The sequence below is a fragment of the Sciurus carolinensis genome, unplaced genomic scaffold (assembly GCF_902686445.1).
Source record: "Sciurus carolinensis unplaced genomic scaffold, mSciCar1.2, whole genome shotgun sequence".
NCBI lineage: Eukaryota > Metazoa > Chordata > Mammalia > Rodentia > Sciuridae > Sciurus > Sciurus carolinensis.
In genome coordinates this window covers 1-13,401 of record NW_025920510.1, presented here as the reverse complement: position 1 = coordinate 13,401, position 13,401 = coordinate 1, and the positions used below count along the sequence as shown (strand labels likewise).

Below are 13,401 nucleotides of genomic sequence, written 5' to 3'. Positions count from 1 at the left end.
TGCATATCTGAGAGGATATTCAACCTTTAGTTTTCTGGGATTAACTTATTTCACTTAGTATTATAGTCTCCATTTCTGTCCATTTATTTGCAAATGCCATAATTTCATTCTTATTTATGGCTCAGTAATATTCCATCATGTATATATACAACATTTCTTTATCCATTCATCTTTTGAGGACATCTATGTTGGTTCCATAGTTTAGCTATTGTGAATTGAGCTGCTATAAACATTGATGTGGCTGTGTTACCATAGTATGTTGATTCTAAGTCCTTTGGGTATAAACCTAGGAGTGGGATAACTGAGTCAAATGGTGGTTCTATTCCAAGTTTTATGAGTAATCTCCATATTACTTTCCAGAGTGGTTGCACCAGTTTTCAGTCCCCCCAGCAATGTATGAGCAAACATTTTTCATCATAACCTTGCCAACATTTATTCTTACTTGTATTCTTGGTAATTATTATTCTGACAGGAGTGAGATGAACTCTCAATGCCATTTTAATTTGTATTTCTCTAATCACTAGAGATGTTGAATATTTTATATGTTTGTTGTGTGCTATTAATATTTTCAAAATAGTACAATCTTCACAGGTTAGGTAGAAGTTGCTCACATTTGCTCTTCTTATGTTCCTTGGTGATAACTTGATCATAAATTTACAAATAACTTAAAAGAGAACCAGGAAAATACAGTTCTTCTTTGGGAAGCCCCACTCCAAAGAGATATATGATATTGTAAGAGGAGGAGAAAACTTTTTACTGAGTATCTAGCAGTGTCTGCTTCTGGTCTAGCCACTAAAATTCAATGTTAATTCTGCTCTTGATATGCTCATTTCTACCCCAAAGATGACAACCCCAAACCCATCTGGCTACTGTGCCCAACTTGAATTGTCTGTCTGGGTGACATGCAGTTGTCACTCTCAGTTTCAGATTTAGCCCCTTGTGGTCCAGTGATTCATTAACAGAAAGAATACCATCTGTGTTCTCCAACACCTGACAAACCATGGTTTAACAGAAACTGGATAGCTGTAGATGAGATGTCTTTTTCTTAAGTATCCCTTGGCCCTTCCACTACCATAGGTCTTGGGAGGGATGAAATGGGAAACTATTCTGAAATCTCAAAGGAGATTTAGGTAACTGATAAAAGGAACATTGCTTTATCTTCCCAGGAGAAAGTAGCATTAGACAGAAGGAAACGTCCTTGGTGACAAAAGGCACTCTTTTTGGTGGTAATCTGTGAGGACAGACACTAGTTAAATAAAGGTTTTAGAGGAAGTGTTGCAGGAGCAAAGTGAGACAAAAATTCAGAACAAAATTAAATAGCAGCTCTTTTAAAATAAATACTACTTGACTAGGTCTTCTTGATGTGTCCATTGAAAATTTAGTATATTTTGATGAATAACTTTTGACAGAACCACATCAAAAAGTTAAAACATTGTGCCCAGTGCAGTGGCACTCACCTGTAATCCCAGTGACTCAGGATGTTGACGCAGGAGGATCACAAGTTCAAAGCCAGCTTCAGAAAAGTAGTGATGCCCTAAGAAATTTAGTGAGACCCTGTCTCAAAATGAAAAAAATAGTTGGTTGTGGCTCAGTAGATAAGTGCTCCAGGTTCAATCTCTCATACCCCAACCAAAGTGAAAACATTCCTTTTATATATATATATATATATATATATATATATATATATATATATAAATGTGGAGAGTAGGGGAGCAAAAGAGATTAGAGGACCATTCTGTACTTAGAGGGAGTAAAAAGGCACTGTCTATGACAGCAGCTGAAAACTACAGAAGTTGTAGATGAGTAGATGATTTTTTTTATTTTTGTTTTCTTCTCAAAGCAGATTCACTCCATGTTTTCTTGTCATTAAGAGAAGGAGAATTGCTGCCAATGAGTGAGTGGGGTGTTGGCTGAAAGGATTTGGGGAAGAACATCTCTTCCACACCAACTGTTGCTGCTGTTTGTACTTCTGTAGTTTATATTTCTTTTACCATGGCAGAAAATCAGATTAACTTCAGGATTGCAGCTGAAGAATCAGCCAGATGCTTCTGGAAACAGTATGATAACACTATGGAGCTTCTCAACTCTGGGTCCTGCAGGCAACATGGCTGCCCTGTCCTGTGCAAGAAATTCCTTCTGTAGAAGGCAACCAAATCTGGCTTTCCCAAAGTCACCTCTTGTTACAGCATTTATTTGAGTGTCATGGCAACTGTCTTTCTTAAAAACTGTTGACAAATTTGTGCTTTCTGTCTCTTGTCATTCTTTCTTTAGGACAAGTGACTTTGCCATAGCCAGGTGAAGACCTGTGGAGACCATGACCAAGAAAAAAATTGCTGTAATTGGAAGTGAATTCTGTCGGCTCTCTTCTGTAAAGTGCTGCCTGGATGAAGACTTGAAATCTCTGAAAGGACTGATGACATTGGAGGGCTTTGTAGGTATCAGGTAAATCTTCTTGTCCATTAATATTTGAAGCCCTCCCTGCAGATGGGTGCATGCAACATTTTATCTCATGTTAGGTAATATGAGAGCTTGATAGTGACTAAACATGATAAAATTCTGCCTGTTGACTTAATATCCCCCCATCTCACATTTTATGAGGGTTTCTCTTTCCCTATGTGGGCTTCCTTGTCTACTGTCTATAAATACCACAGACAACATTTTCATTTCATTAGTTTTTCTGTTTTTCAGAAGAGGGAAACAATCTGGTGAAGCAGGGAGGATGAGTAACAGAACAACATATATTAGAAAGCACAAAGGGATTAGAAAATGTAGAGTGGTTCCTTCTGATACATCTTAAAGGTAAATGAGCTAGAATTACCTGCTAACAACTCCTTCCAGAAATATCCCCCTCCAATCTTCAGTATTACTTTTTCTATTAAAAATATGCACATATTTTTCTGACATTTCTTATCCTTGAATAAGGTATAAAATTTGATAGTATTGCTTGCTGTAAACTTCTTGCTTTGAGGAGTTCAAAGTTCTTTGTCTTCCATATGAGGGTAGAGGGCACATGCAAATGGGTTTTCTTGTCCTTACACATACTCAGTTTTAAAGTTAAATTGTTTTAATATGCACATTCAACCCAAAAACTTGTTAGTAACCATTGACAATATCATCTATTTAAATGGTATGCTTATTAAGTGCCAAAAAGTATCAGTCACCTTCATTGATCTCTAACTTGGTTTACTATTAAACTCATTTTCTGGACAAGTGAATGGAATTGAGGTGTTACAGGTATATTTCACATCATAAAAACTAACACAGTTTTGGACAGCTACTTTAAAGTGGCCTTATGACATTTCTTAGTTGAACAAATGTGTTGTATCTTGGCTTCATCTTGGGAATTAATTCTGAATATAGTCTTATTCAGATCTATAATGAATCCTCTTAGCAAATTCCTATACCTTTATCTTAATTGGATGTGGGCTGAAAACCCTGTTAATTTGTTTTTAGTAACAGAAAATTCTACTCTTGAAATCCAGTCACACCTTAGTGTAGAAGTTAAAAGCACTGTTTTAGATTCAAAGACTGTCATTTATAAGAAGTATGGCCTTGGGCAAATCATAAAACCTCTCTGTCCACTGTTTTTTTGAATCTTTCAGAAGGGATAATAGTAATACTCCCTTTGTACAGTGATCATAGTAAGTGAATGAATAATTACATCAATCACTTATAAAGGTGACATCTCTGCGTATGGTTACATGTCAGTTATTATTCATGCCTAGAGTGAGACCCCCACATTTTGAGTCTCCTTAAGCATCTTAGCAAGGTTTGGCAAATACCAAACAGCAGTGAAATCAATTGAGGCAGGGATGATGTTGGAAGTGTAGCCATTATTCTGCCTGATTATCAGTTCTGTGGTTTTTAAACTCTAAGGGGATTTGAAGTTAAAATCTGTTGAATATACACATGGGGATTTCTTTTTTATAATCCTCTGGGCAAAATTTCAACACCTTATGAACTGCTACTTAAAAAATAAACTTTCATCTTAATGCTCTGACTTTTCTGACTTTTCTTATCACAGACATACCTATATGGTTCACTATTATATTCAAAAACCAAGAATGATGCCTGGCATATATTTCTTACCCAGTATATTTATGTTTAATAAGTGTATTTCTGAGAAGAAAGCTGTCCTGAGTGGCTGCTAAGAATGTTTATAGAACTATAGACCCTCCTTTTCACATTTTTTAGTTACATAAATGTGGAGACTAAGGTATTATAAACATCCTTTAATGGACTGAAACATATTTTGCATGTTGCTGGTGGTTACCTTGAGAACTTTTTCCTGAGATGTACTTCTCTATCAGTCTCATGATCATTATTTGGAGTCTAGTTTTCCTTGCATCCCCCAAAACCTTTTTATACTTTGTTAGAGGTTTCATATGTAGAATTGATCTAAGCACTTTGAAATTCCACCTTCACTGGTAGGTTGTCCAATAAGAACCCTGGGAATGCAGGGTTTCTATTTTCTCCTTTTTTTGTGACAGTTTCCTGGGATTCGATATATTTTTATTTTCTTCTCTGGTAGTACCATGTGTACTTTCTTATCATGATTCCTGTTTCATTTTTCTCTCTGCCAAACAAGTATTTTCTCAGACACAACCATTTCTACTTTCTGATTATGTTCCACCAACCAAACTGGTATTGTCTCCTTGTACAGCTGAAAACTTTCTAATAATAATTATATGTGCTCTTAAGACATTAATTTCAATCAATTCATGATCTCTTTATTAACATTAAGTAAGATTGATGGTAGAAAGTAGGTTGTAATATGATATATACATCAGTTTTCTTTGATGTTACCTTATGAATGAAATTACTTGAAAAGTTAATAAATTTCTTTCAAAATGCTAAGGATTTAATAAGTACTCAATACTATAAAATAATCTTGATATTTTTGAGTCAAACTGCAGATCTAAAAAATATTAAAGCAAGCTAAACTGTGCTTTTCAAACTTTAATGTACACATGAATTACTGGAGATTCTCATGAACTAATTTGGAGTATACCAAAATTCTCCATTTCTGACAAACCATAAGTGATATTTATGCTGATTATCACATAACTATTTCACATAGTAAAGTTTTAAAGTATAGCAGATAGACAAATAGATGTCATGTGGGCACAATATAATATAAAATGGTAGTTACTGCTAAATCAGAAAATTAAATAATATACACCCTTTAATAAAATATGTTTTTTTAAAAACCATAAATTTCATAACTCCTCCTTTCTCAAAAAATTGTAAAAAAGAGAATAAGACAATAAATGAATTGAAAAACACTTAAAAGAATATAGTTGTCCACATTTGCTACATATTTAAGAATTAATCACTGGGAGAAAATTGACAAAAAATGATGTCAGCCCATTCATGAGATTCTGGTGGTGTTGATCTGATGTCCCAATAAAATACTCTGCTAGGTAATATAGGAAACATGAACAGCTAAAATGTTAATTATGGCAGAGATATAGTCATAACCACAACTTAAATGAGTATTTTGGTTGAAATAGGTAAAATAAATAAGAAAAGACTTGAAAGAAGACTCCTGAAAATTTTATTAGCAGTCAAAAAGAAATAATTATGGGACAGACAAATGACTATGGTCAATTTTGAATTCCTAGAATAAATAATTATTTAATAAGAATTGAGAGAAAAATAAACCTGAATGTGGACAAATCAAACACTCTGTTTTGTGGATATTTAATTTTTTTGTAATACCCACTTTCCTAATATTTATTCATTTCTGTAATACAAAGGAAGGAGAGGGTCCAAATTGGTTAAGGTGATATTCTATAATCAAAAATAATTTAAATGTAATAGATTTGAAAACTTGTGGTTTGTGACATTTCAGTGACAGTATAATAGGCTGGATTTATATTGCATTATTTTATTGGATTACCACCTTAACCCCATGAAGTAATTAATTGGAATATTTTGAGGAAGCAAAAAGTTTGTTGTAGGAAGGAAGACACTGAATTAGAGATTAATGTCATCTGAACCAGTGCTTCTCAGTTTTCATATGCATCTGACTCATTTGAGGATTTTGTTATGTTAGTTCTGATTCAGTAAGTCTAGGGAAGGGCCTAAAATTCTGCATTTCTAACAATGTCCCTAGGGATCCCCTTTGTGTTGGTCCACAGTCCATACTTTGGGAAGCAAGGATCTACAACAATGGTTCTCAAATTTCAGTTATTTTTTCTTAAACATTTAACTTGTTTTCTTTTTATTTTATGAGTAATGCTGACAGTACCATCTTTTAACAATAATCTTTGTTTGCAAGTCTGAATATTTCCTTATAAGGCTATGTAAATTACAAGGATTCTCATATACATTGCAAAATTACTCAGAAAATATTGTACTAACTTATACTCTCTCTAGTATGTTTTGATCTAATCCATTTTAACTCATTTAAATGACTGTTACTCAGCAATAGTAACAATGGGGTAAATAAATTATACTGGAAAGAAAGTACATTTTCTTGAGAGCAATATCTCAATATATATGAAATTCTTGAGACTTATTCATTAACCTGGAAAGTTCTCACTTGGAATTTCTTGTTATTGCCATATGATGAGTGCTAAGACTGAATTTAATGTGACTACTTTGTTCACATGTTTAGAACTTTAGGTGAGATAGCTAGAATTTCTGGAGACTATTTGAATATTTCTCTATCCTAGTTATTTTCTTCCATGTGCCTAGGTTGGGCTTCCTAACAGTATTGTGGTCTCAATGTAGTTGGAGATTTTATAAAGATTTAGAATATTCCCCAAAAACCCAGGTGTTCAATCTTGGTATCCAATGCAGCATTGTCCAGAGGTGGGTCTTGTGGAAAGTTATTCATTCATTAGGGTTCTGACATCAGCAATGAATTAATTTATTGACAGCTGAGTGGATTACTAGGCAGTGGTAGAAAGAGTAGGCAGGTGGGACATGGTTGAAAAGCAGATCATGGGTTCAGGTGGGTTACCCTTGGGGACTCTATCTTGTCCTGGGCCTCTTTCTCCAACCCCTGCTTTCTGACTACCCTGAGCTGAAAAGCTTTCCTCGGCCATACCCTTCCACCATAATTTTCTGCCTTGCCTGAAGCCAAAAGCAGTGGAGCCAAAACCTCTGAATGCATAAGCCAAAATAATTCCTTCTCATTGTCAGGTATTTGGGTCACAGCTACAAAAATGAACTTCTTACATGGCTGCTGGGTTCCACCAAAGTGAGCCTTCTAAGACACGCAGGTGGAAGCTGCAAGACTAATTATTATTTACTATTGAAAGTCATTCAGTGTCATTTCAACTGTATACTGTTGGTCAAAAGCAAGTCATAAAGATACTGAGTTTCTAGGGGAAGGAACTACACAGAGACATAAGTAATGAGAGATGTATGGAGGTGGTGTATGTGTGCATTTGTTTGAATTGACATTTATTCCAGAAAATTTTTCAACTGTTCACTGGCTATTTGTAAATCATGAAATTAGTTCTCAAGTTGCCATGAATACTTCTAATTTACTGCAGGAAAATCCTGAAGAAGGGAGAGTCAGTATTTACAAATTGGTGATAATCAATGCTTCTAAGGAGATGATGTGCTTCAGTGACTACATCATCCCAGATCATTATCTTAACTTCATGCACAATTCCCAGGTCCTTGAGTATTTCAGGATGTATGCCAAAGACTTCAACCTTTTAAAGTATACCCAGTCCAAGGTAGGCACTTTTGTGGGTGCCTTTGTGTTTGAAGTTCTTCATCAAGTAAATGAATTATGTGGCTTCAATTACCAGTGCTTATGTGTAAATATTAGCTTGATATGCCCAAGTACAAAGACTCCACTATTTGTTCTCTCTCTAAAACACCCCTGGGAAAGTCTCTCATATATTTTGGTTGCAGACAAATAAAGAAACCTGCCACCAGTATTTTCATTGTATTCATTTCACACTCTGCTTATAATAAAGGAGATGATGGGAATGAATACGTATGGGAAATTTAAATCTTTCTGGTTCCACAACTTTTCCACTATTGCTTTATTCTTTTATACTTTCTGAGGCACTTTTCAATATATTATTTTATGTGATCACCAAAACAACCTGGTAAAGTACTTAGTGACTGGGAAAATATTGAGGAAGCAAAGAAGTTAAATCTGGTGGAGAGAGTAGAATACTGAATTAGGAAACAAAACCCTGAATTCTGGTACTTGTTCTTACCACTAATTAACTTGTGACCTGAGATGATTTAGTTTCTCAACTTGAATTTATCATAATTTTGTTTTTATGTAAAAGAAAATGTACTGTATGACTTTTGGTTCCTTTCTTCTCTAAAGTCTGCTGTGATTTTCCCATAATTTATAATCATGACCATAAACAGATATATCACCTGGCTTAAAACCCAAACCTTTTACCTTCTTCTGTTTAGCAACAATAATAAAATGGTAATATCCTATGACCATTTCCAAAGCCAGTCACTTACAGCCCAGTGGTGCATCTGTGATGTGTTTAAATGACAGTTCTTCAACAAGTTTGTTACTGTAATTAAGCAGTGATGATTAAAAGACAAAAAAATAAGTAACTTAACTAAGTAACTGTGTTTAAAGCACAGAAAAATGAAGAAAAGTACTATTATACATATAAGTAAAAAATGAAGTGATAAGTGCTATAGAGATCTATACATTGCAGCTCAGAAGAGGGATGTTTAACCCATCAGTGAAGAGGAATCAAGTTTCAGAAAAGATTTTTAGAGAAGATAATGTCCAAGCTAAGTCTTGAGTAGAAAGAAGTCTACTAAATGAAGAAGGAATAAAAGGATGATTCAAGTAGAAGTACCAGCATGTGTAAAAACACATGACAGGAACTATAAATATTACAGGATGGTTAAGGCTTAGTGTCTCTATTATTCAACCAAGACATTATAGCTAAGGCCCTAGAATCTCATTGGAATGCATTCTTGATGTTTCTTTAGAAAGACAGAGTAACCCATATTTATTGCTTTTTTTGAAAAACTAAAAATTATACCACTATTTCCCTATCTCACAGTCTCTTTCTCTATAATTACTTGTAAAGTGGTCACATGTAAAAAGCAAAGAAAGACTCCTTTAAAAAAATAAGAGCCACTGAAATATTTTCCTGCTCTAGCATGAAAGGAAGCCTCATAGTCACATGTTTGAGGTTAGTCAAAGAGAACAGAATTTGGGTGTCAGAAGACATCAGAGAGTATGGGGATGTCTGGGGTTAGTGGAGAAATAGGTGTTTAGTGCACAGAATGTCACAGAAATACAGGAGAAATTCAGCATTTATTCAGGTGCTACAATGCCTTAAGGCAGAGACTAAAATCCTCACAAACCCTACTTTTCTAGAGGCACAGGAGAGTACATTATCTGTCAAATTCATTTTACTTTATCTGCCTTATAGAAATCTTCTCATTCAGACCACAACCTCAAACAAAACTGTTCTTTAAGGAATATAAAAATCAAATATTCTTGCAAGGATCCTAATGATGTGATGGTACCTGTGGTATCAACCTTTTGTGCAACATTTTGCAGGATAAGTCATGTCTTGGAAGATATACATTGTACTGGCTATGGTTACAGTCCCCTGTATATGTGTACTTTTCTTTCAGACCACTGTGTACCATGTTAAGAAGAGGCCTGATTTCTCTACTTCAGGTCAATGGGAGGTGGTCACTGAATGTGAAGGGAAAAAAGAAGTTAATGTCTTTGATGGAGTCATGCTTTGCACTGCTCATCACACTAATGCTCACTTACCCCTGGAAAGCTTTCCATGTGAGTGACCTACCAGAAAGGAGGTTGAACCTCAAACCATGCCTTTTACACTGAGGAATAGAAGGTTGTGGTCTGAGTAATTTTTTACCTTGGGGTGAAATAAAACTTACCCTAATTGTGCATGTTCCCTTGAAAATGGGATTTGTATTGTTGCCATTTGAACAATGGTAATTTTAGAGTTTAGAGGTCTATAAACACTCATGCCACCTCATAATGCCATTTTAGTCAAAGCTGGAATACATACAGAATGGTGATCCCATAAGATTTAATGAGGACTGAAAAATTCCAGGCTGAGTAGTATCATAGCAATTATAATATTATGGTGATGTTGATGTACAAACCCATCTGCACTGTCAGTTGTATAAAATTTTAGCTCACACAATTATGTTATGTGGCACATAATAATAAACAACATTGTTACTGGTTATGTATTTACTACATTTAGCATACAGTATACTGCTTCTACTTATAGAAACATTTACTGTAAAGCAGACTTTCATGTTACACCAACTAGCCTCACATGTCTCATGTTTATTGTGGGTCTTGATTGCATCAGTAGGTCACATTGAGTGACTGGCCTAAACAATCTATGCTTATGTAAGTACTTCTGTGATGTTTTCACAATAATAAAACCAACTTACAGCAAATTTTTTGAGAACATACGTATTTCTGACAAGTAGAACATGATTGTATTTAGTTTCACAATGACTTTGGTCTCCATAAGGATCAAAAAGGAAGACTGTGGAACTCTTACACATCATTTGTTCAGATGTGGCACTTTTCAGTGATTGAGGAAACTAACAAATATTGAGTTCTAAGGGCTAAATGAAAGCTTGAATAATTTAGTTTCAGTTTGGGGCCTAACTTTCTTTTTCTAAAGAATGCAATTTATGTATATCCTCACGTATACAGAAACATATATACTCCAATTGAAATGGGAGTATGTAACTAAGGGAATGAAAAGACACAAGAGAATGGCAGTTTTCTGAGGCAATTTGGATTTGTGAGTCTGCAAATACAAAATACATACTACTTACAGTAAAGGAATCACAAGTTACTATTCTTGGGCTATGGAAGAAAAAATAAGCAAATGTATTCAGAATGACAAGAATAGCTGAATAAAGGGAGATCATATGGAGAATATGCGCTTCAACTTTAAATTCTACAAAAGAATGATTTTACAAATGATATCCATAATATAAACTACCATCCAAAATTATTTTATGTTCTCTTGCAGGAATTGAGAAGTTCAAAGGACAGTACTTCCATAGGCAAGACTATTAAAATGCAGAGGCATTGGCTGGAAGAAGAGTCATTATAATTGTTGGGAATTATGGAGGAGATCTTGCTGTAGAGATTAGCTACACAGCCAAGCTGGTTTGAATCAATGATTTACTTTGCTCCATTCTACTTTCAGTCTTATCAAGAAGGTAGACTCAACAGATTATGGATGGCTGCACATTGCCCATCAGTACCAGTGGCAAATACAGGGCTTGGTTTCATTGCCTCAATTGGCATCATGATTGATGCTAATGGAGGGGCATTACTGGTTAGAGTTCCACTCTTCAGTTGGCTTTATACTAAGGAATAAGTTCACTGCTTCAGGCTGCACTCAGAATCCCAGTTAGGACTGGGGCTGTAGCTCAGTGGCAAAGTGCTGGCCTGGCATGTGTGAGGCACTGGGTTCCATCTTTAGCACCACAGAAAAATAAGCAAATAAAACAAAGGCATATGTCCATCTACAACTACAAAAAATTTTTTTAATGAATCCTAGTTAACTTCTCCGTGGCTTTGAGGAAGACCAGGTATTTGCTGGAAGAGGTTGTTTAAATGCAATATTGAGAATGTGAATTGTCCATTGGTCAGAAGAAATTCCATGTTCTCACATAAAGGAAGGTGCATTTTGGTAATTAAAAACTTTTACTTAACAGAATGGTGGGTGAATTTCCTTTTTGCCACTCAAATGGAAAAAAAAAAAGCAATCTAATCTTTCCAAAAACATAGGGATATCATCATTTACCCACTGAGCCACTTCCCCAGCCCTTTTTATATTTTATTTAGAAACACTCACTGAGTTGATTAGGAGCTTGCTAAATTGCTGAGGCTGGCTTTGAACTCGTGATCCTCCAGCCTCAGCCTCTGGAGTCACTGGGATTATAGGCATGCACCACTGAGCCCAGCCTATTCCATGATTTTTAATGAGTCCTATAGGTGGTAAGTGCTAGTGAAGTTCAGAGGAGGAGAGAGTATTCTCAGTCTGAATGGTCAGTGATGTTCTCATAGAGGTAGACAACTTGATCTGAATCTTAAAAATGAATGGGCTGAGGAGAATTTAAAAGTGGAGAACTTTTCAAGCACATTAACTTTAAACAGAAAATTAATGGTGGATCACAGTGAAATATATTCTTGGACAGTGTTTGGGAAGGAAAATGACAGAAAAAAAATTTTAAAGGATTATACAGAACTAAAATGCCACACTAGTGAGTTTGAACTTAATCTTGAATAAAGGAGGAGTGCTTTCAGGTCGTGAGCCAGAATGATAAAAGTAAAAAATATTTTCCATGCCTTAGGTATTCCTCAGCACCAGGAGTGGGGCTTGGATCCTGATTCATGTAGGGGACCATGGATATCCTTTTGATATGGTACACTTTTCTCAACTTAAACATCTTATATCAAAGATATGTGGCCAAGCATTAACAAATACATTTTTGGAAAAAAGTATGAATCAAAGATTTGATTATAAAATGTTGGCCTGATGCCTAAACACAGGAATGTTCTCAGGATGGGAATGGATTTGATAATGGCTAAGATACAAGAACAAGGATTGTTCACACAGGCTAACAGAGCTATCTCTATCCATACATTAAGAAAATCAAGAGAATTTGAAATTCAATTTTTACCTTATCAACCACAGAAGAACAAGATCTGCTGGTCTAAAGGATTTCTGTCACTTACTCTCATTGGCATTAACCATTTTTTTATTCTTTCAGTTATTATTTCTTTTTATATTGTGCTCAACAACAACAAAAAGGTAGTGCAGGACAGTGCATCATTCAGTGAACAAATATGGGGCACCTGTTGTGAGCAAGGCATCACATTGGGCATGAAATACAGAAAGAAAAGACATGATAATACAAATAATACCTTACCTTTTTTGAAGAGTTTTAAAGACAAGCATAGTGATGAATTATATGTATTATCTCATTTAACCCTCACAAATGGCCCTGGGTATCCATACCTTTTTTAATGTCCATTTACAGATTAAAAAATTGAAACTAAGAGAAACTAAGTAATTTGCCCCAGGCACACATGAGTAACAAATGGAAGACTTCAGAATGGATCTTACCTTAAAATATAAATGAGAAGACAGACAACAGGGTATGACAAAAAATGCAAAGGATGCAGAGTATAAAGAATGAAGTTCTCATATAGTCAGGAGGACCATTGTAAAATCATTTCTATATACAGACTTTAAATACTTTTTTTCTAATTTTCTCATTTTGAAAATATTCAGATCTACAGAAAAGCAGTTCAATAATAAATACATTGAACATTCATATATCTTTTACCTAGATTCACCTATCAAAGATGGCTATATTTCCTTTTTCTGTTTTCCCTTTTAGAAGATAGAAATATTC

At 34.9% G+C, this 13,401-nt stretch overlaps 1 pseudogene; it reads left to right on the top strand.

The window, feature by feature from the left end:
• Positions 1-2,314: 2,314 nt before the first annotated feature.
• LOC124975802 (flavin-containing monooxygenase 5-like) lies at positions 2,315-12,536 on the top strand (annotated as a pseudogene).
• The last annotated feature ends 865 nt before the right edge of the window (positions 12,537-13,401 follow it).